Source organism: Hemitrygon akajei, chromosome 5 (assembly GCF_048418815.1).
Source record: "Hemitrygon akajei chromosome 5, sHemAka1.3, whole genome shotgun sequence".
NCBI classification, from domain to species: domain Eukaryota; kingdom Metazoa; phylum Chordata; class Chondrichthyes; order Myliobatiformes; family Dasyatidae; genus Hemitrygon; species Hemitrygon akajei.
This window is the reverse complement of record NC_133128.1, coordinates 71,343,690-71,366,991: the sequence shown is the minus strand read 5'-3', so window position 1 is coordinate 71,366,991 and position 23,302 is coordinate 71,343,690. Positions and strand designations below refer to the sequence as shown.

Here is a 23,302-nt window from a genome sequence, read left to right as displayed (position 1 = left end):
TCGTTTGAAAAGCCTCCTTAGCGTAATGGTTAGTGCAACGCTGTAACGGCTCGGGGTGTTGGAGGTCGGAGTTTGAGTCTCATGCCACCTGGTAGAAGCTTGTAAGTCTTCCCGTGAGTGTGTGGCTTTTCTCCCACGTGATGAAGCTGTGCCGGTTAGTAGGTTAATTGGTCGTTGGGTTTGGCTAGGTTTCTGAAGGTGAGTCGCTGGGTGGTGCAGCTCACTGGGCTGGAAGGGCCCATTCTGTGCTGTATCTCTAAATAAATAAATAGGAGAGAGAACTGGGCAATTATTGCAACGGTGTGACAAAGAGCTTGTTCCATTAGGCCGATTCCATCCAGCCGTTGTAAGATTGTATTGCATCTCCATGATGTAGATTGATGTTGGATACATGTGCTCTCTTATATGTTGTAAATCAGAAATATGTTTTGTAATAAACTTAGAACCCTTGTTTTAGTATGGAATGCAGATATGGACCACAAGACATAGCAGAATTATTTCATTCAGCCCATTGAATCTGCTCCACATAACCTTGGATGCCCTTAACTACCTATCTACGTCTACTTTAAATATGCCCAATGACTTGTCTTCCACAGCATTTATGGCAAATTGGATAGATTCACCACCGTCTGGCTAAAGAAATTCCTCTTCATTTCTGTTCTAAAGGAATGTACTATTCTGAGGTTGTGCCCTTTGGCCCACTAGGAAACACTCACTCCATGTTCAGTTGATCCAGGCTTTTTAATATTTAATATATTCCAATGAGATTTGCCCTATTTCTTACGAAGTACAGGCCCAGAGACATTTAACACTCCTCATATGTTAACCCATCAATTTCTGGGATCAATTACATAAACTTCCTCAGGACCTTTTCCAACATCTGCACATTTTTCTTCAGATAAGGGGCATCAAACTGCTCGCAGTACTCCATCTGTGACCTGACCAATACCTTATAAATCCTCAGTATTACATCTTTGCTTTAATACTACAGTACTCTCAAAATAAATATTAACATTGCATTTGCCTTCCTTACCAGTGACTCAACCTGTAAGTAATCCTACTTTACCACTGCCAAGCCCTTTGGACCTTTGATTTCTGAAATCTCTACCCATTTAGAAAATAGTCTGTGGCTTTACTCCTCCTACCAAATTGCACAACCTTGCCCTTCCCTGCACTGTATTCCCTCTGCCCATTCTACCAACCTGTCCAAGTCTTACTGCAGACTCTCTACTTGCTCAACACTGCCTGCCCCTCCACTTATATTTGGATCATCTGCAAGCTTGGCCACAAAGCTATAAATTCTGTCATCCTGATCATTAACATATAATGTAAAAGGTAGCAGATCCAACACAGACGCTTGTGGAACACCACTAGTCACTGGCTGCCAACTGAAACAGGTCACTCTTCAGTAACACCCAGGAACTTGATCTGTAACATCCGCATTTCTAGATTCCTTTTTAGACACAGTTTTAGACACACAATATTAAGTGCTGTTCCCTTTTTTATTCATTATTTTGAATTTAGTGAATCTTTCTGAATGACATTCCTGCCTTCAATCTCTTATTTCTTTACTTGTACACTTAATTTTGATTTGAATAATTTTAATTCAAACGATCAATAAGCACCTCATTTTATGTGAAAATATTCAACAATTTGGATTTGCACCCACTACACCTTATATAAGTAATAGATGATCTGATTGAAATAAAGGAAATTTTTGAGATGTTTTGGCAGCATGTACGTGAAGAGAGTATACCCTCTTGCAGGAGAATTTCGAACCTGGGGTTTACTGTTGTATCCGGTTCTGATGTGATGAAGCCTCCTCTCTTCTCCGCCCCCCCAACGGGTCCTTCTCTTCCTCAAAGGATGGTAGAAGCAAAGTCTTTGAATATTTGTAAGGCAGAGGTAGATAATTATTGATGTCAAAGGTTACTGAGGGTAGTTGGAAATGTTGAGTTGAAGTTAACAACTGATCATCTAGCATCTTATTGAATGATGAGATGAGCGAGCTACTGTTGCACAAAATTTGTATGTTTAAATGCATGGCAGGAAGCCCAAGACACAAGCTCAGGGAAACTTTTTAGAGTCAAGATTCAGGATTGCTTTGTCATTTCCTGTTCACAAGTGTAAAGGAGAACAAAATAATTGCTACTTCATTATCCCAGTAGAAGTAATGTACTGAATTAGATCATTTTATCGAGTAAATGAATAACCCAGTTGATAGCTGAATGTCAAAAGTTATGACTTTGCAAATCAGCCCTAGGTTGATAACTAACTAATTGATAACTAACAAATATTTTTTAAACCAAAGAAAAAAAGGATCATCCACGTATTCTAATAACTTCTGATTCTCCTGTAATACTTTGGTGATTGATAGATGTATTGGCCTGACTTTCATGGGCCTTCTTAACTGTGTGTGTGTCCACACACACACACACACACACACACACACACACACCCCCCCCCCCCCCCCCCCCCCCCCCCGGAGGATGTTGCTGCTGACCATAACACTTGGTGACAACTGTGCAGGGGTGGGGTTCATAGTCTGCAGATGGAAAGAACAACCAGAAGACAGCAGGAGAAATGCATGGTTACCACCACTATCACTACCACATATACATGTCCCACCTGCAATAGAACTTGTGGGTCCAGGATAGGACTGTATAGTCATCAAAGATCTCACTGTTAAAGGAGTGGATGTCATCATCGGATTCTGATGGACAACCGAAGAGGAAGACGTGAGTGTGTGTGTGTACTGTATATATACATCCATCCATTTCAGACAATAAAGTTAAGGCTATTAAATGATTCTGCATCAATTTGCACAAGATCATTTATACTAAGTTGCTAATAATTTAAACACAACAAATTCATTTGAGTGTCTGTATTTTTAATATTTTGCTCACAGTCAGTAACATAAGTCCTTTGATGCATTGAGCTCTATTTTAACAATTCTAATGGAGCATAATGGAAAGTTGCCATTTTGTTCTGCATGTTGAAAGCTATAATTTATTGAAGATGTTGACATTGCCTTCATCAGTTAGTTCAGCACTGGCAATCTGTTTCCAGCATATATCATTTGTGCCAGTTTTTGTAAAGAAAATCCTACTTTGTTGAAGGGCTGGAGCAAATGATTAAATTAACTTTAGAATTTTAGTCATTTTCTTAATCCTCTAGCAAACAAAATGACGTAAAACCCTTTCTGAGGATTGAGCAATCCTAGGTCCAGCATGCTTTTGAGATTCAGAAGTTTACAATAGCAATTCTGATCAAGGAAGCTGCAATCTTTGAAAGTAAAACACATGACCAATGGAAAAATGAGAGAAATTGATAAGCAAATAGTGTTGGCAAAACATTATAGTTTCATCAGAACTTTAATGTTTCATGATACTTCAGAGTGATGGTGGGGTCTGAGGATATTGTGCTAATGAAAGGGTCACATTTCAAGTTATTACTATATTGCTTGCCCCTCCAGTTGTTGATGGATTTCCAGTTTATTGCAGAGTTAACATTGTTGCATTCATGGCAAACGTCCTTGCAAACAGGAGCAGCTGAAATCCAACCAGTTTACAAAATCCTAACAAAATGTTGTTTTCTTGCATGCTTTTGGAGAACATTGCTGAGAAAATAGGGATCCAACTAATTCCTCACCGCTATGGCTGGTGCAGACCCGGTGACAGTGACCTGGCCTACGTGGCTCTGCTGAGGAAGGGCCAGATGTAGGTGGTGTGAGAGGAAGCAGACGTGACAAGAGAGCTGGGGCGCTGGTGAGGCTGAGACCAGACCGACAGTACCATCCCGTTTCCTGACCAATGTCCGCACGCTGAACAATAAACTGGACTCACTGAGACTGAGAATGAATGTACAGAAAGAGATGAGAAGCTGCTGCATTCTTGTTTTCACTGGAATGTACAATGCCTATAATCCACACCCCCCTTTGGAGGTTTTCAGGTTTTATTGTTTTACAGCACTGAATCACAATGGATTTAATTTGACTTTTTTTACACACTGATCAACCGAAAACAACTCGAAGTGAAAACAAATCTCTACAAAGTGATCTAAATTAGTTACAAATATAAAACACAACATAATTGATTGCATAACTACTCAACCCCCTTTGAGTCAGTATTTAGTAGATGCACCTTTGGCATCAATTACAGCCTTGAGTCTGTGTGGATAGGTCTCTATCAGCTTTGCAAAACAGAACGCTGCAATTTTTCCTCATTCTTCACAAAACTGTTAAAGTTCTGTCAGATTGCATGGCGATTGTGTCTGATCGGCCCTTTTCAAGTCCAGCCACAACTTCTCAATTGGATTGAGGTCTGGACTCTGATTTGGCCACTTCAGGACATTAAATTTGTTGTTTTCCTCCAGGATTTCCCTGTATTTTGCTGCATTCATTTTATCCTCTCCTTCTCAAGCCTTCCAGGGCCTGCTGCAGTGAAGCATCCCCACAGCATGATGCAGCCACCACCATGCTTCATGGTAGGGATGGTGTGATTTTGATAATGTGCCAAACATAGTGTTTAGTCTGATGGCCTTAAAGGCTCAATTTTGTTTTCATCAGACCCCACAGTACTTTTTTCCAGCTGACTTCAGAGACTTCCACATGCCTTCTGGCAAACTCTAGCTGAGATTTCATATGAGTCTTTTTCAACAGTGGCTTTCTCTTTGTCTGCCTTCCAGAAAGTTGCAACTGGTGAAGCACCCGGGCAACAGTTGTTGTATGCACAGTCTCTCCCATCTCAGCCACTGAAGCTTGTAACTCTTCCAGAGTTGTCGTGGGTCTATTGGTGGCCTTCCTCACTAGTCCCCTTCTTGTATGGTTACACAGTTTTTGAGGATGGCTTGTTCTAGGCAGATTTACAGCTGTGCTATATTCTATCCTTTTCTTGATTATTGACTTAGCTGTACTCCAAGGGATATGCAGTGGTTTAGAAATTTTCTTGTATCCATCTCCCAACTTGTGCTTTTCAATAATCTTTTCATGGAGTTGCTTGGAGTGTTCTATTGTCTTCATGGTCTAGTTTTTGCCAGGATACGGACTCACCAGCAGTTGGACTTTCCCAATACAGATGTATTTTTACTATAATCAACTGAAACAGCTTGACTGCACATGGTGATCTCCATTTAACTAATTACGTGACTTCTAAAACCAAAGGGCTGCACCAGTGATGATTTTGTTTGTCATATTAAAGGGGATGAATACTTAAGCATCAATTATTTTGTAGTTTATATTTGTAGTTAATATAGATCACTTTGTAGGGATCTGTTTTCACATTGACTCGAAAGAGTCTTTTTCTATTGATCTGTGTCAAAAAAGGCCAAATTAAATCCACTGTGATTCAATGTAGTAAAACAATAAAACATGAAAACTTCCAAGGGGGTTGACTGCCTTTTTGGCACTGTAGTTAAACAACAAAATGCCTGACTCTATGTTTCAACTGTTCCACACAGACAGGAACCCCCCCATCAAGGAAGTCCAAAGAAGGTGGAATCTGTGTGTACGTTAACAAAGGTTGGTGCACAAACTCATCTGTAGTTAGCAGCCACTATTTTGGGGAAACGGAGCAAATTACAATTAAATGGCAGCCGCATTACCTGCAAAGGGCATTTACAGTTGTATTAATCACCGATGTGTACATTTCTCCCCCCCCCCCCATGGGAGATCTTTACAGTATCTTGGGTCCCTACAAGACAGTCTGTCCATAATTGCAGGAGACTTCAATCATGTTAACCTGCAGAACATTTTGCCCAAATTCCACCAACATGTTACCATGGCTACTGGGGTATAAATAGACACGGTACTTACAAAACCTTCCCTTGGCCTCTCTGACCTCATCTCCATAATGATAATCTCAGCATATCGACCACTGCTGACAATGGAGAAACCGTCCAAGAGGGCCATCGCTGTGTGGCCTAATGAGGCAGTCTTTATGCTTCAGGATTGTTTTGAGTGGCCCAAGTGGCAGATGTTCAAGGAGGCTGCCACAAGTGGAGTAGACACAGACCTCAATGAATATACCTCATCTGTTATCAACTTAATCATAATCAGGTTTAATGTCACTGGCATACGTAGTGAAATTGTGGCAGCAGTACAATGCAATATGTGATAAATATAGGAAAAATGAATTACAGTAAGTATATATGTATTTTAAATAGTTAAAATATGTAGTGCAAAAACAAATTTTAAAAAATGTAGTGAGGTAGTGTTCATGGGTTCAATGTCAATTTAGGAACCGTATGGCAGAGAGGAAGAAGCTGTTCCTGAAGTGATGAGTTTGTGCCTTCAGACTTCTGTACCTCCATCCTCCTGGTAACAATGAGAAAAGGACATGTCCTGGGAGGTGGGAATCCCTAATATTGGACACTACCTTTCTGAAGCACTGCTCCTTGAAGATGCTTTAGATACTAGCACCCATGATGGAGCTGACTAATTTTACAACTCTCGGCAGTTTACTTCAATTCTGTGCAGTAGTCACTCCCCCACCCAATACCAAACAGTGATGCAACCAGTCAGAATGTTCTCCACAGTTCAGCTGTAGAAGTTTTCATGTGCTATGGATAAAAAACCAAATCTCCTCAAACTTCTACCAAAATATAGCCACTGTCTTGCTTTGTACATAGCTACATTGATATGTTAGGACCAGGTTAGCTCCTCCAAGATAATGACACCCAGGAACTTGAAATTGCTCACTTTCTCCACTTCTGATCCCTCTGAGGATTGGTTCTTGTTCTCTTGCCTTACCTTTCTGAAGTTCACAATCAGCTCTTTGGTCTTACTGACGTTAAGATTGTTTCTGTAAGACCTCTCCACTGGCTGGTATATCTCGCTCCCGTACGCTCTCTTGTCACCATCTGAGATTCTGCCAACAACTGTTGTATCATTAGCAAAATTTTAGATGGCATTTGAGCTGTGCCTATCCACACAGTCATGGGTGTAGAGAGAGTAGAGCAGTGGGCACATCCCTTGGTGTGTCAGTGTTGATTGTCAGCAAAGTGGAGATGTTGCTACCAATCCGCACAGATTGTGGTCTTCCAGTTAGGAAGCCAAGGATCCAGTTTCAGAGGGAGGTACAAAGACCCAGGTTCTGTAGCTTTTCAATCAGGACTATAAGAATGAGGGTGTTAAATACTGAGCTATACAAAACCATCCTGGCATGTGTGTTTGTTTTGTCCTGGTGACCCAAGGCCATGTGAAGAACCAATGAGACCATGTCCATCGTAGACCTATTGTGGCGAAAGGCTAATTGCCATGGGTCCAGGTCCTTGCTGAGGCAGGAGTTGATTCTAGCCATGACCAACCTCTCAAAGCATTTCATCACCGTAGATGGGAGTGCTACTGGGTGATCGTCTTAAAGCAGCTCACACTCCTCTTCTTGGGCACTGGTATGATTGTTATCCTTTTGAAGCAGGTGGGAACTTCCGACCACAGCAGTGAGAGATTGAAGCCACTTTCTGGCTTCTCCCACAAAGCAAATATCTAATTCAGTTTACTACCTCTTCCTGAATGCCGAGCGACTGAACCTTCTTAACCAGCCTTCCATGTGGAACCTTGTCAAATGCCTTATAAATGCCCATATAAAGTCATACCTGGCTTTCTTGTACAGACCAGGGTCGCCAGACTTAAATGTCACGTATCTGGCCCTCAGCAGTGTTCAACCCTCTTGGTTCATCCACGGCTTTTGGTTTGAGAATGTACAGCAAGTTTTCATAGGCACACACTCCTCCACACAGTTGGTAACAACTGTAGCATACTCATCCAGATTCGAAGATGAATCCCTGAATACAGACCAGTCCACAGATTCAAAACAGTCCTGTAGCCACTCTTGTGCTTCCCTTGTCCATACCTTCTTGGTCCTGACTACTGGTGCGGCCTTCAGTGTCTGCCTTTATTCAGGGAGTAGAAGTACAGTTAGGTGATCGGGCTTTCGGAAGTGTGGGCGTGGAATAGCGTGGTAGACATTCTTGATGTAATAGTGTGTTGCTTCCTCTGGTAATAATTGTTTGGTGACCTTTTCAAGCTGGCCTAGTTAAAATCCCCTAGAATGAAGGGGAAGTCATCAAAATGTGCCGTTTCATGCCCGTTGATCCCATTGCTCAGATCATCTAGAGCCTGTTTGATATTGGCCTGAGGTAGAATATACACTGCTACTAAATGATCACTGAAGTCTCCCATGGCAGGTGAAATGGACAACACAAAATGCGTAGATGGCTTTGTACCTCGAGAATGGTCATCTCCCGCCCCAAACAGAAGCTCTGGCTGAACTCAATGGTGTACTCCCTGCTAAAGGCCCAGGATGTTGCCTTTAAGTCTGGTGACAGAGCAGCCAGGAGATACCTCATTGTAGGTGTCAAGAAGGCAAAGACTGTCTATGCAGAAAAAAACATCAGGAACACCTGTCTGATAATGGTCCCTGGCGTATGTGGCTGGGTATCTAGGGCATTACTAATTATACAAGGATAAGCAGCATCAACTGTACCTCCCTGATGCTCTAAACAACTTTCCTGCACGCTTTGAGGCATACAACAAAACACCAGCCACGAAAGCCCTCTCCTAGGAGAGCAGCCACTGTGAGTAAGACTCTACAGAGAGTTAAACCCCATAAGACAACATCCCAGATTGAGTACTCAGGAAGCGTGCACACCAGCTCACTGCCCATTTCACGGATGTTTCCACAACACTAATCCAGGCTGCTGTCTCCACATGCGTCAAATCAGCCACCATCATCTCTGCAGCAAAGAACTCTACACCTCCGGGAGTAAGTGACACTGACGCCAATGTCAATGAAGTGCTTTGAACGGCTGATAATGACACATATCAAAAGCTCCATTCCTGCCACATGAAGCACTTCTGCTTACTGACAGAACCACTCTATAACACAGCTGGCCCTGGCACACTGAGAAAACAAGAACACCGACATCAGAATGCTGTTTCCGGAGTTCAGGTAAGCATTCAACACTATTATCCCCAGAACCTTTGTAAACAAACAGCTGCTTCTCAGTCGAAATGCAACTGAGTGTTGGCTGTCCTAATGACCGCTCCTCCCTCCACGTCATCCCCAACACAGGTGCCCCCAGGCTTGTGTGCTGAGCCCATTGCTGCTCACACCCGACTGCATGGCCAAGCACCCGAGCAATCTCATTGTTCCATTCTCCAATTACACACTCACTACCAACAATGATGAGATGGCCTAAAGAGAGGAGGCAGAAGAGTTTGAAGCCTGACACCAGGCAAACAACCTCTTCCTTTACGTCAACAAGACAAAGAAGGTGGTTGTCAACTTCAGGAGGACCTACACCAATCACACACACCCTCTTACATCGGCAGCACACCAGTGGATACTGCAAGTGCATATCTCGCACAAACTCTCATGGTTCCAGAACATATCCTAACAGTCAAGAAAGCTCACCAACTCCCCTGCTTTCCGAGAAGGAGGACTTTGCGCATCCATTCTCATGTCATTCTACAAATGCACAGTAGAGAGCATCCTAACAAGTTGTACCACTGCTTGTACGGAAACTGCATTGCGATGGACAGGAAGGCTCAACAATGGGTAGTCAAAACTGACCAACACATCACTGGCACCAGCCATACCCAGTCCAGCTCATGGACCGTTTGTCCCACTCCCATCAGAGAGGAGGCTATATAGCATCCATGCCAGGGCCATTGGACTCAAAAACAGTTACTTTCCCCAATAAGTAAGGCTGATTAACACCTCCACCCACTAACTTCACCACTAGTTTATAATTTCCTGCCAGTCAACTTACATAAATCTAGAGTCACTTTATGGGTATACAATCAGTCTATGTACAATATATAAGCAATCTTATGGATTTATATTTATTGTGTGTTTATTATTATTATTATTATTATGTTCTTTATTTTCGTGGAATTTTCTGTACTACATTGGATCTGGAGGAACAATTATTTTGTTTTCCTATACAGGAAATGACATTAAAGAATCTTGCTTCTTAATGTTGTCGTTTTGCAAGTTAAACCGGAACTGAATCTGCAAAGTAAATGGCAGAGCCCTGGAGAATTTTGTAGAATGGATGATCTTGGTGTTGCATGTACATGGTTCCTTGATGGTGGTTACATGGACAGTAGAGTGGTGAACATGTGTTTGGCACATTTGCTATCATTGGTAGGGCATTGTTGGGTATGAGAGTTAGAATGTTAAGTTACAACTGCACAAGGTGTTGGTGAGATCACAGATATGAAGTATTGTGTGCAGGTCTGGCCATCTAACCTCTAGGACAACATTAAGCTGGAAAGTTTCGCAAGGACGTTGCCGAGACTGGAGAGCTTGAGTCATGAGGAGAGGCTGAATAGGATGGGACTATTTCCCCTAGACCATAGGGGACTGTGAAGTGACCATATATATAAAATCATGCGGGACAGTGAGAAGTGAATGGAGCGAGGGGGAAGTATATTAAAGCCAATTTGAGGGGAAAGATTTGCTTCACAAGGTGGTGGGTATATGGAATGAATTGCCAGAGGAGGTGATTGAATTGGGTACAGCTGCAACATTAAAAAAATAATTGAACAAGTACATGCATAGTAAAGGCTTAGATTCTATGGGTCTAGAGGGGTAATGTAGGCATTTGGAACTAGCCCAAGTAGGCAGAGAAAAGTTGAGCTTAACCTTATGATTCTACATTGGTAATGTCGAATGGTTTTACCATAACATTGGCTTAATAGGTTGGGCAATCATCTATGTTAGCATTAGGAAGTGTACTAGACAGTCTGGCAGCTTAACCATTAGGCTTATCGTGTGCTAAAATTGAAACTAACTAATAATAGTAACATGTTGCATAGTACAAGACCAGGCCCCATGCTGACCTATTTGCCCATCTATGTTCATCATATCTGCCTGATTAGGGACCATATTCTTCTGTGATTTCCCTATTTAAGTGCCTATCTAGACATCTCTTACATATAGTCATTGTATCTTCCTCCTCTGATACTGAGTTCCAGGTACCAACTACACAGTTTAAAAATAAATTTGCCTTGCACATTAAACCTCCTTCCTCTCATCTCTCACCTTTTGTTTTTGATGCCTCCACCAAGGGGAAAAGATTCTGATCTTACCCTATCAGTGCCTCTTACAATTTTAGGTCACTTCTCAGCCACCTTTGTTCCAAGGAAGCCAAACTCCACCTATAGCTAAAGTCCTCCAATCCGGGCAACATTGTGGTGAATCTGCCCTGCCTTCTCTTCACTGCGATCACATCCTTCCTTTTGTGTGAATGTCAGAAAGGCGTATAGGAGATAGCAGAGAGGAGGAGATGAATTATAACAAGTAGTTAAATAAAAATAGATCTGTGCAATAGCATTAGTGAATGGGATCTCTGAACTGACTGTGGTCTGTAGCAAGTGGACTTCTGGATCAGCTGCAGTGGTGCCTAGTGGTGTGAGCTTCAGTTCTGAATGCAGAACGCTTGCTTTCATTGTGAGCACGATTTGCTTTTTTTCTCTCTCTGCACACTGGGTGTTTGGACAGTGTTTCATTTTTAATGGATTCTATTGAGATCCTTTATTCCATGGCAGCCTGTAAGGAGACAAATCTCAGGGCTCTATATAAGGTATACATACTTTGATTAAAAAATGTACTTTGAGCTTTAAAAGGTCACAGATGTCAACAGAGACAGGAAGAATAATGGAGGGAGATATGTGAGGAGGAATGAGGAAGTGATTATGAAGTAAAAGCAGAAGGAAACTATTTAGGAAAGCATGTTTTTGTGCTTATTTTGAAAGAAGTTGGAAACTGTGCCCTCATCCCCATAGGGAGATACTGAGTTCCAAAGCATAATATTTTTGCCAATTAATGCCAAGATTTCTTTAGTTGTGGGTATCGTTCTAAGTTGAAAGTGCTTCCTTTCACTATTTCCATTTGCTAGATGAGTGGGTAGACAGCTATCAGACTTAAATTTTAGTATAGAATTTCAATTCTACTGGCTCAAAATGACCCAAATTTGGAAGCCAGGTGCAGTTCAATTACTTTTATTCTACAAATTTATTGGCAATATGGCAGGGCTCAATTATCCAAGGCACTAATTTCTGGGTTGAAACCACTGAATATAAAACAGAAACTTAAAACAAGCAGAAAAAGCCTCAAAGATCCAGCCGATAGCTGTGGCTGTTTTTATTGCTCATTACTTCCTCATATTCTTGAATTTGCAAATTCACCTTCAAGTCTGCAGGGCAGAATTTTAGTGCAGGTGCTTCCGTGGTTCGAGGCTTGGTATTCTCAGTGCAGTTTGTAATAGAATTTGAATTTCAGTATGCTAGGATTTAAAATTTTAAAATAAAACCTTCACCCCATCTTATTCTTTATTGGAATAAAAATCAGAAGTGCTGGAAATATGCAGCAGGTAAGGCAGCATCTGAAAAAAGAGAAGCAGTTTATGTTTTTGGTCGGAAAGAAAGAAAGAAGTTAAGGTAGACAGGTGTGGAAGGAAGGCAGGTAGCTGGAAGAGGGATTTCCCGGACTGATTGAAACTGTATCATGTAACATGGCAGGAAAGCTTCTTTGTTTGTTGTGTTGCTAATGTTGTATAATATGTATTACTCGGGCATGTCCATCAGGCCAGGCTGTATCGGGAGGGGTTGGAAGAAAACAAGAGAGAAGGTACATGATTGAAAGTTGGAGGGTTTGATACTGAGTCCGGCAGCTTGCACTGTGCCCAGACAGTAGATGAGATGTCATTCCTTGAGCTTACATTGGGCCTCCTTGCAGTGGTAGAAGAGGTTCGAGCCGAAGTGTTGGAGTCTGGCAGGAATTCATTAAGATTCCACCACCCGACGCATTCTCTCCCCACTTCCAGCATTTCAAAATAATCACTCCTGTTGTGGCTCTCTGGCCTCCCTTTCCAGCTCCGCCTACCTCTGGTGCCTTGGAGCATTGTGGGCACTTCCCCAAGCAACCACAGGAGGAGCAATGCCTGTCTTCTCACCTCTTCACGTAACACCGTGCAGGGACCAATCTTCCACCTTTCTCAATCTAGCATATTGCATTCAGTGTTCACAATGTGGCTTCCTCTGCCAAACGTAGATCGAGTGATCGCTTTGCAGAACAGCTGTGTTCAGTCAGCAGAAGTAACCGTGAAACCCAGCCAATTCACTGCACCACTCCAGCACCACGCTGACCTCCTGCGCTTTTACAATGATGTCCAATGCAAGCCCAAGAAACAGCACCTCATCTGGGCATAGTGCAACTTGCAGGATTCAATGCCAAATGCTCCAACTTCAAATAATTTGCCATCTTTGTGTCTTGCTTGCATGGAAACTGGCCGTCGTTTTGTTCTCCTCATTGTCTAGCCTGGTTTGCCTGGAATGTTTCAGTCATACAGATTATACGATATCAGAAACACATGACAAAGAATCTTCATTTAGTCTTAATGGTCATTTTTGGACAACAAAGTTATCATTTTCACCCTATCAGAGAAATTCCCCTCATTCTGCCACTCACCTTTCCCACTTTCTCTGCTATAAACTAAGTTCTTCCTTCTCTTACCCAGTTCTCATGAAAGGACCCAGACCTGAAAAATTAACTGTTTCTCCTGACACAGCTGCTAAGCTTTTCCACCATGTTCTGCTTCTCATTCTAATTTCAAGATACTGTTAAAACTGGTATTCTTTTCTGTGGCAGACGTGAAAGTCAAGTTGAATTTTGGACTTCCGTTTAGACTCCTTTTCCGTTTGCTTTTCCTTTGTGCCCTGGGTCCAGGAACACACTGCTGGTACCAGCAGAATTTACAATGCAAGGAAACAATTAAAAAGCATTGTTATATGAGAATACATTGTGTAAAGGATTCTCTTCTCTTAGAAGCCATTTGCATGTCAGAAGTAGAAGAATAACTGATAAATCATAGACAAAACTAGGAGAGAGAAGAGCCTGTCCTCAAATCAGGTGCATCCTACGTCCTGAACTTGAGTTTGATTTTCCGGGTGTTGTTACAAAAGGGAATGATTATTATTGCTCCATGGTAGCAACTCAATAGTCTGCTTGGAGATTCAGTCAGGTTTCAGGCAATAGTTACAGGGATGCTGCCTGGTAGTTGCAGGCACTTTTAGCAGACACCTAGTTCTGATGCCTAAGCTACACCTCGGAGACATGATTGTGGATTATAGTGGCAAACACTGATTTATTCAGTCCCACCAGATGACTTGCCATGTTGGGTGGTTCTCCGAAACTCTCAATTCATTGTTGTTTATGTTGCTTAATTCAATGTTTTTATTCTACTTCTTAAAATGTCTTGAGTTATTCCCAGTGGACTCTGTTACAAAACAGATGACCTGAAAATGCTGAGCATTATTTTCCTCATATTGTTTAGTACTGGCCTATCAGAGGTAGAAGGCTGGTATTTGACAGCAGTAGCACTTGTGTTAATGGGAGATTTTGCTCCTGAAATGCCCATCTATCTCTCTACCTCAAATGTTACCTCATTTCTACAGGTAGTAAATTGTTGTGACTTTAAAAATAGATTGTTTTTCCTCCTGTTTTTTTTCGTATGGTTCCTTAAGCCTATAAGGAGCTATATAACCTCATGGCGGGGATAAGCTCCCACTACTTAGTAAATGCTCCCAATGGCGTGTGTCTCAAATAACCTCTGACAAACACATTCAGCTCCTGGCCTTCATATGTGGCTCAGCTACTAAGACTGGCAGAACTGTTTCTACTGACAGGCCAAAGGGCAAAAGTGGGTTACTGGCACCTTTAGGTAGATGGGCTCATCATCTATGGTTGGCAGCTCATTTAGGAGAAGGAAAAATCTGATCTCAAACCTCTGGTGCCTTGGAGCTATACCCACTCATGGGAAAGGCTTCAAGAGAAACGCCATGGTAAAATCCGGAGCTTGAGTCCGTAAGGTTGAGTTCAACGCTGACTGGCAACTCCTGCAATGCCGCTGGTGCCAAACTGTTTCAGCCTCTGCCGTTCCTTTGGATTCATCAGTTGTGTGGAGAGGGGGAGCTTGCAACATGGATGACAGCTTGTGTATCACTTAGAGAACTGGGACCCTGACTGACGGTGGGCCTCCTGCTCGAGCTTTTCCCACTGCTTCTTTCAATATTGCATTTTCTTATTTATCAATATTTCTTTCCTTATTTTCCATAATCAAATCTCAAATCATTCTGTAATTATGAACTTCCAACAACTTGTAATGCCGATATTTTTTGAGTAGAATAAGGGTGAAAACAAACCGGGGGAAATGGCTCACTCATGTTGATTCGGGGCCATTGTATCGTGCTTCCCAGTGTGTTAATATCTGTAGGTTTTACATCATCACCATAATGATTCAATGAGTTTTGCTTCATTACGATACAATAATTTTGTGAAAATATTACTTTCATTTTCAATGTGTTGATTTCATCTTGCCACATGTTGTTTTACTTCATTGTGCATTCATGAAATCTTAGCATGATTAAAGTTGTGATATCACTTCTCTGTTCTTCATTATTATTTTCAGGTAACTCCTTGTCTTGTTTGAATGCTAGTGATATTGTACAAGGGAAGATTACTATTTTAAAATTAGGACGATCTTTAAAGGAACTTCAGCCAAGGTGAATAGATTGGAGATTTTTCATTACCCCCAATGGTTTAAAGATTTTGCAAAGTTGCTGTCAGCAAATAACTTCAAAGACAAAAGGGAAACATGTGAGCTCCCATTACAGTATTTAGAATATCCAAAGTATTTTGCCTCCATCAGCCAGCTTCTCATTCTAAATTTTGTTCATAGCAAAGAATGATGATGATCGTCGATTTCAGACGGTCTCAGCCTGAGCACACACCCCTCAGCATCAGCGGCTCCACAGTGGAGAGAGTGGAAAACATCAAGTTCCTTGGGGTGCAGATCTCGGACAATCTCTCCTGGTCCAAGAACACCACTGGGATTGTGAAACGAGCCCAGCAGAGATTGCACTTTTTGAGGAAGCTTAAACAAGCATCACTCCCCACTAACATCTTAACTACATTCTACAGAGGCATGGTTGAGAGTGTGCTGACCTTTTGCATCACAACCTGGTACTCCAGCTGCAGTGCTGCCGACAAAAAAGCCTTGCAGAGGGTGGTTAGGGGAGCAGAGAAGGTTATTGGGGTCTCCCTACCTTCTGTCCAAGACCTCTTTCAGAGTCGATGCCTCCAGAAGACACGGTACATCATTAAAGACCCCTCACACCCTCTCCATGAACTGTTTGTTCTTCTGCCATCAGGTAAACGTTACAGGAGCATCAAAATTAAAACCACAAGGCTACTAAACAGCTTCCTCCCACAAGCAGTCAGACTACTAAATAGCTGCTCTACCTGACTCTGTTTTGACACTTTTAACTTGCACTGGACACTTATAACTTGTTTTTAACAGACTGTGGCTGTTGTGTTTTACTATTTATTGTTATGTTTATTATTTAGTGTTGCGTTTGTTATGTTATGATTGCACTGCTCCTGGGAAACGCTGTCTCATTCTGCCCTGCAGAGCTGATGTACGGTTAGAATGACAATAAAGTTTTTGAATCTTGAATCTTGAATTTGTGGTTTAAATGAGATCCATATTAATTTAAATATGCATCCTTTACTGTTGGTTTTCTAGATATATTTAAATTCCTTTTTTAAAATCAGCTCATTGATTATTTGTTTTGTGCTCCTAGTATTCTATTACTCTGTTTTCTAGACCATAGAGCCTGAAATTATCTGGTTTTTCATGACTTCATATTAAGAATTGGTCATATTTGTTTTCTCTGTAGCCTCTCTGATTAATGCTTCTGTGGTATTCAGAGGCAAGAACAATCTACCAGTATTGTCAGGTTCATGTTCTGCAAGGATCCTGCATGACTTGCTGAATTGCATTCTACCATTTCTGATTCTATATTCCATTGTTTTACTTTGTTCATTTCTGCATGACATAGCTAAGAAATAGAATGGAACGAAACTACAGTCAGTTCTTTAATGTGGACCGGAACCCAAAATTGTTTTAATAGGCCATTTATGTGCTCTTCATTCCTATGAAAGTATGAGATAAAACGTACTTGCAGTTGATGTGGAAACTCATCTATATCTGTAAACTAAAATTAAAATAATACCTCTATTTCATTCAAATTGCACCGAATAAGTAAATTCTTGATCAAACGTACAGCAGTGATTTCAGGCCATTGCAATGAAGTAGTGCAGCAGTTAAATTACCAGACTAGCAATCCAGAGGCTAGGACTAATGATCCAATGATATGAATTCACATCTCACCATAGCAACTATAAATGTAAATTCAGTTAATAATATGGAAATTGGAAAAATACATCTGCTGCATGTAAAAGCTTATCTGGCTGACTAGCATCTTTTGGGGTGGGAATCCGAGGTCCTTACCTGGTCTGCCTAGAGTGACTTCAGATTTGCCCTAACTTTAATGTCCTTTGAAATGGTGAAGTTAGCGAATTAGTTGTGCTGCAACCACTACATTGTTTCAAGGACATGGCTGACCATCACTTTCCCCAGGGCAATTAGGGATGTGCAATGAATTCTGAGTTTGTCAGTGGCTCTCTTTTGCCACAATTATGCAGCAAGATTACATTTTCTTTGTTGAGTTGTGTTTAGGAGCTGAAAGAGGCTCACAGGATTAAAGAGAAAGCAGCTAAATGTCTATAGGTTAGTGAATCAGACATTACTAGATCATGGTTTATGATTAATCAAGTGTCAACAGGGAATTAATTACAGTTGCTACTCTCCTCAGTAGTTTAAAGTTCAAACGGCATTATATTAATGTATTAATCTTTGGAAGAAACATTCCATTCCTCTCAGGTTTGTGGCCGATGTATACAAACACACAAAAAACAGGAATAGGAGTTGGCCACCAAGCCCCTCAAGCCTGCCTTACCATGCAATATTATCATGGCTAATCTATGCTGGCTTCAGCTTCTGTCTCAGTCCCTCGATCTTCAAACTTCCAAATGTTCACCACCTTAAGGATATGTAATGATCTGACCTTCACCATCATCTGGAGCAGAGAATGAGAGAAGAACTTTCTTTGCACGTTGATTTTAAATGACCTTTCTCTTATCTTGTAACTATTTCCCTTTGTTGAAGTCTTTCCCAGTCCAGTTCTGTAGAAATGCTTGATCTCAGTGAGTGATGGAAATAAACAACTTATCGGCTGGTAATAATCTGTGCAGTAGAGATTTTAGTAGGACACTTTACATCAGATAATACGAAGACTTGTATGGCTTGAGATATTGTCATAGTATAAGCCAATCTGCAGAGGACCTTCATGGCATACCCTGAAAACAATAAGAAATAAGAATTAATACTTGCAGAAGAAAATGAAGAGACAGAGGGGTGGAGAGGCAGGTAGAGAGTGGTGAAGGAAAGTAAAATGATGAAACTGGCAAGCAGTGTGACCTGACATTGTCTGGAAAGCATTGCCCTCATGGTGGTACCATATATTGTATTAATGGTGCAGGAGAAGTTTGTTTATGGACAACATATCATTGACCGGTACTTGGCTATTCCATTTATCTTATCACCCCACTTCCTATTATCTTTAACCCACCATAGTGTAATTTTGGAACTCAGTCGCTGTTTGATTTTCTTTGTGTTTCCATTAGTTCCACCTCATTGCATAAATCAAATTCTATGCTGGTATACTGTGTACTTTTTTATGTTTGAGACTGGGGAAAATCTCATCTGTTAATTATATTTTGTAGACCAATTTAAAATGAGAAATTAGTTTTCCTGTCAGGGGATGGGTTTGATTTGAATTCGATCATGCAAACTCAAATCATTTAAGATTGAACACCATAAACAAAATTTGAAATGCATAGACCAATGTGTGACCTTAGGAGTTCACTGGGATGTATTTATTCAATTCTATACATATAAACAAGCAAGTGTACTACACAACTCAGTTAGACCAGATGGGTGATACACTCCCATGTTTGCTATTATGACGTATTAATTAGAAGGGTATATGGGTGGACAGTTTATCTGCTTGCAGTAGCTCAGCTTGCCTCATCTCTACCTGAATTGAAAACATCTTTAATTGTATTGCATTACTAAGTTCAATGGAAATCATCACCAGCTTCCCTACTCCTAATTATTCCTGGTTCCTGTAAATGAGTAGACATAGAACCATAGAACATTACAGCACAGTACAGGCCCTTCAGCCCTCCATGTTGTGCCGACCCATATAATCCTTTAAAAAAAAGTACTAAACCCACACTACCCCATAGCCCTCCATTTTTCTTTCATCTATGTGCCTGTCCAAGAGGCTCTTAAATACCCCTAATGTTTTAATCTCCACCACCATCCCTGGCAAGTCATTCCAGGCACTCACAACCCTCTGTGTAAAAAAAAAAAACAAACAAAAAAAAACCCAACTTACCCCTGATGTCTCCCCTAAACTTCCCTCCCTTAATTTTGTACATTTGCCCTCTGGTGTTTGCTATTGGTGCCCTGGGAAACAGGTACTGACTATCCACCCTATCTACGCCTCTCATAATCTTGAGAACCTCTATCAAGTCCCCTCTCATTCTTCTACGTTCCAAAGAGAAAAGTCCCAGCTCTGCTAACCTTGCTTCATATGACTTGTTCTCCAAACCAGGCAACATCCTGGTAAGTCTCCTCTGCACCCTCTCCATAGCTTCCACATCCTTCCTATAATGAGGTGACCAGAATTGAACTCAATACTCTAAGTGCGGTCTCACCAGAGATTTGTAGAGTTGCAACATGACCTCTCTACTCTTGAACTCAATCCCCCTATTAATGAAGCCTAGCATCCCATAGGCCTTCTTAACTACCCTATCAACCTGTGCAGCGACCTTGAGGGATGTATGGATTTGAACCTCAAGTTCCCTTTGTTCATCCACACTCTTAAGTAACTGACCATTAATCCTGTACTCAGTCTTCTGGTTTGTCCTTCCAAAATGCATCACCTCACACTTGTCCATATGGATCTCCATCTGCCATTTTTCTGCCCAACTCTGCAGCCTGTCTATATCCTTTTGTAACCTTCGACAACCTACAGCTCCATCCACAACTCCTCTAATCTTCATGTCATCCGCAAACTTACTCACCCATCCTTCCACCTCTACATCCAGGTCATTTATAAAAATCACAAATAGCAGGGGGTCCCAGGACAGATCCCTGCGGCACTCCACTAGTCACCGACCTCCAGGCAGAATACTTTCCTTCTACAACTACCCTCTGCTTTCTTCCTTTAAGCCAATTTTTTATCCAAACAGCCAAAGTTCCACTTATCCCATGTATTTCCATGTATTTCTACTCGACTACATCAAGTCGAGTAGAAATAACCTTAGCTTTGAGGTTGAGTGAGGGCTTATGAGGGTTGTCAGGGAGTGAGATAGTGGGAAGAAACAGGCACTCCTGGAACTGAATCCTACGTGAGTCAACTCTTCCATTTGTGGAACACTGCTTTCTCTTAGTTTCTCAAAGTTGGCGATGGATTTTGGTGCCCATCCCATGTTACTTAGCAGTGTTGGACATTCCATTTGACTCACTGCACAACTAACAAGTAACAATCTAAGGTAAATGTGCATGTTATTTTTTATGATGGGAAGCCTGTGACCAATGATCTGGAGTTGGTGCTGGGAACTTGCTGTCAATTCTGTGCATCAGCAGTATGAATTTAAATCAAGGCTGTATGATTTGTGAGTTGGCCGATGGCAGTCATGAGGACAAAGTTTGTTTCCTCAGAGTGGAGGAACCTGAGCTGCAAGGATGGTGAGAAAGCTTTCCTCTAGCTGAGGTGTCTGTAATCATTGGGCAAAGGTTTAATGCTTAGAGGGGATTTGAGAAAGAAGGGTGGTTGAAATCTGGAAAACATTGTCTAAAAGGTGGTGGCGCATTCGACAATATTTAAGAGGAGAGTTATTTAGATGAACATTTGAAACACTGCAGCTATGGGTAGAGTACTGAAACATGAGATTAGTATAGACAGCTATTTGAAGACAGGCATTCACACTGTGGGCCGAATGGTCTGTTTGTGTGGTTATATGACTCCGCCTCTGATTTATTTTGTCAAAGAAAACTTATGAACTATTTGCGTATTCGATCCAGCAACATTATTGCGACTTTTGCAGATAATTAACTTTTTAAACAATGAATTCAAAATCTCAAAGCTGGGGTGGGAATTTGATTTTGTTTTCTGGATTATTCAACCAAAATTCTGGTTTATTTGACGAATTTGTATTTTATGGAATTATACTGAGACTGTTGCATTTGTTACCGTAACAAATCCTTAAACTGATAGCATTCTTGCTGGCCCACTTTCATGGATTCAAATGCTTTCTGCATCAAGAACTTCCTCTTGTTACAGTGAAATGAATCTGAGCGAGCATTTCATCCCTTTTGATGTATTTGCTTAAGCATTTACTCCCGGTGAAACTATAATGCCTTATCACATCTATAAACTTGTATCAGTGTTGCTCATGTTTGTAATCAAGCGAAAACCACATTTGTGTCATTCTGTTCTATTGAGTCACTGTCTAAAATAAACATCAAGTGGGAGGATGCAGTGGAGGAGGCCTACAAGCGTAAGAAGCCGAGGTACGCTGAGCTTGCAGCCGACGTGCAGCAACGTGGCTGGAAAGCAAGGCTGCAGAGGATTTGTAGCCACATCAACATCAAGGCTACTCCGGGAGCTGGGAGTGCGAGGGGAGACACACCGACAAGCAGTCGAAGACCTCTCCAGAGCTGCTGAAAAGGGTAGTCAGTGGCTCTGGATGACGAGAAAGGATTCCATCTGGGCCTCCGAGTGAGTGAGTGGCATCTAGGGGGTGAGCCCGGGATGCCAGGGTTCACTGCTGAACCCTCTGGAGGTTCAGCAAAACACTGAGGAAAGGGGGCGCCCACTTGATAACCCAGAAGATGCCACCACTTGGCTACCCCGCAGAGTCCAGGCAGCATGCCTCAGGAGGGCAAATGAGGGATATTAACATCTAGTGCTACATAACATACCATCTGTGTTGAGGAGAAGCCCTACAGATGGAAATATTGTAACCACAGAACATGGAAGTAAGCCCATGGTGACAGTGAGTCTGTCCCATCCCCCTTATGGCCCGTAGTTAATTAAACCTCGCCTGTGTACACAGTGTATTGATCTAGATGGCTTTTAATTGTTGCCAATGTGTCCGTCTCATCTACTACTTCTGACAGGTAATTCCCAATAGGTGCCACTCTTTGCAAGGAGAAGGTGCCCCTGTTATTCCGTTTCCAGGGATACTGGGGGCTAGGGTGACGGACAGGGAAATAACACAATGGATACCTGTGTTTGGAGTCTCCTCAACTACCAGGGCAAGTGTCCTTTTTGGATGCAATTTCCAGATGCATGTTTGGAAATCACCCTCTCACCAGCATACACATGAGGTCTGAGCTGTGTGCCTCATTTACCTGAAAGGCTACACAATTCTAAGAGAGTTTTAACTTAGTTTTAAAACCCAGGTCTATTGGAATAAAAGCAGTGCTTCAGGCAGTGAAAAGAGAAGCAGGACCCCAGTGAGTGAGTGGGGAGGTGTGTGGGAACTGGGCCTCCCGTTCAGTTTCAAGGGAGTGAGGGAAAATCATCTGTGATGCACCGTTGGGATTACTGAACAGTTAGTTAGCAAACGGTGTGGTTCATGTTGACCGGCATTAGTGCTACAAAGGCCTTCATATTCTTGTGTGTTCCTGGATCATCCAATATCCAGACTCCAACAAGGGTACTCAGCAGCTTGGGGGCAGGCACTGGGGCCGAAGAATTGCAGGCAGGCCCTGAGTTATGAATGTCCAACCTACGAATGGAGGGAGGAGAACGCCATCCGCCATTTTAAGTTGGATCATGACACCGTCCACCATTTTAAGTCGATGCCGTTAACACTGTGTTGAGTGTTGTGGTGAACTACATATACCTGTCTGGACACGCCCCCTGCTGACCGTGGCTCCTCCCACAGACCCCGGTATAAAGGCAATTGAGGCCTGAGCCCTGCCCTCAGTCTCCAGGATGTAGTATGGTGGTCAACTACTGCTTGTTCTTTCTTCCAGTCAATAAAAGCCGATATCTCGCCTTCACGTCTCAGAGAGAGTTATTGATGGTGCATCAATTTTATTGACTGGAAGTTTTAAAACATGGAAAGCATTTTACGTCTGGAAAAATTGGACTTGGACCCCCAAGCCACTGAAGCAGCTCTTGCCTTTGAACTCTGGCTTGCCTGCTTCCAATCATACTTGGAGGAGGTTCGTGCAACTGAACCCGCTGTTATGCACAGAATTCTCCTCTCGAGGGTCACCCCAAAAGTTTACTCACTTATCAGGGACCTGT

At 42.0% G+C, this 23,302-nt stretch overlaps 1 protein-coding gene across 7 annotated transcripts in view; it reads right to left on the bottom strand.

Annotated features, from left to right (window-relative positions):
- Window positions 1-12,911: 12,911 nt before the first annotated feature.
- Window positions 12,912-23,302, bottom strand: part of LOC140727862 (galactosylgalactosylxylosylprotein 3-beta-glucuronosyltransferase 1-like) — a 129,192-nt gene continuing 118,801 nt past the window's right edge. For all 7 annotated transcript variants that reach the window (XM_073045724.1, XM_073045723.1, XM_073045725.1 and 4 more), the window contains one exon: window positions 12,912-18,266. The gene's annotated coding sequence lies outside the window, so the exon portion shown is untranslated. The remainder of the gene's footprint in view (window positions 18,267-23,302) is intronic.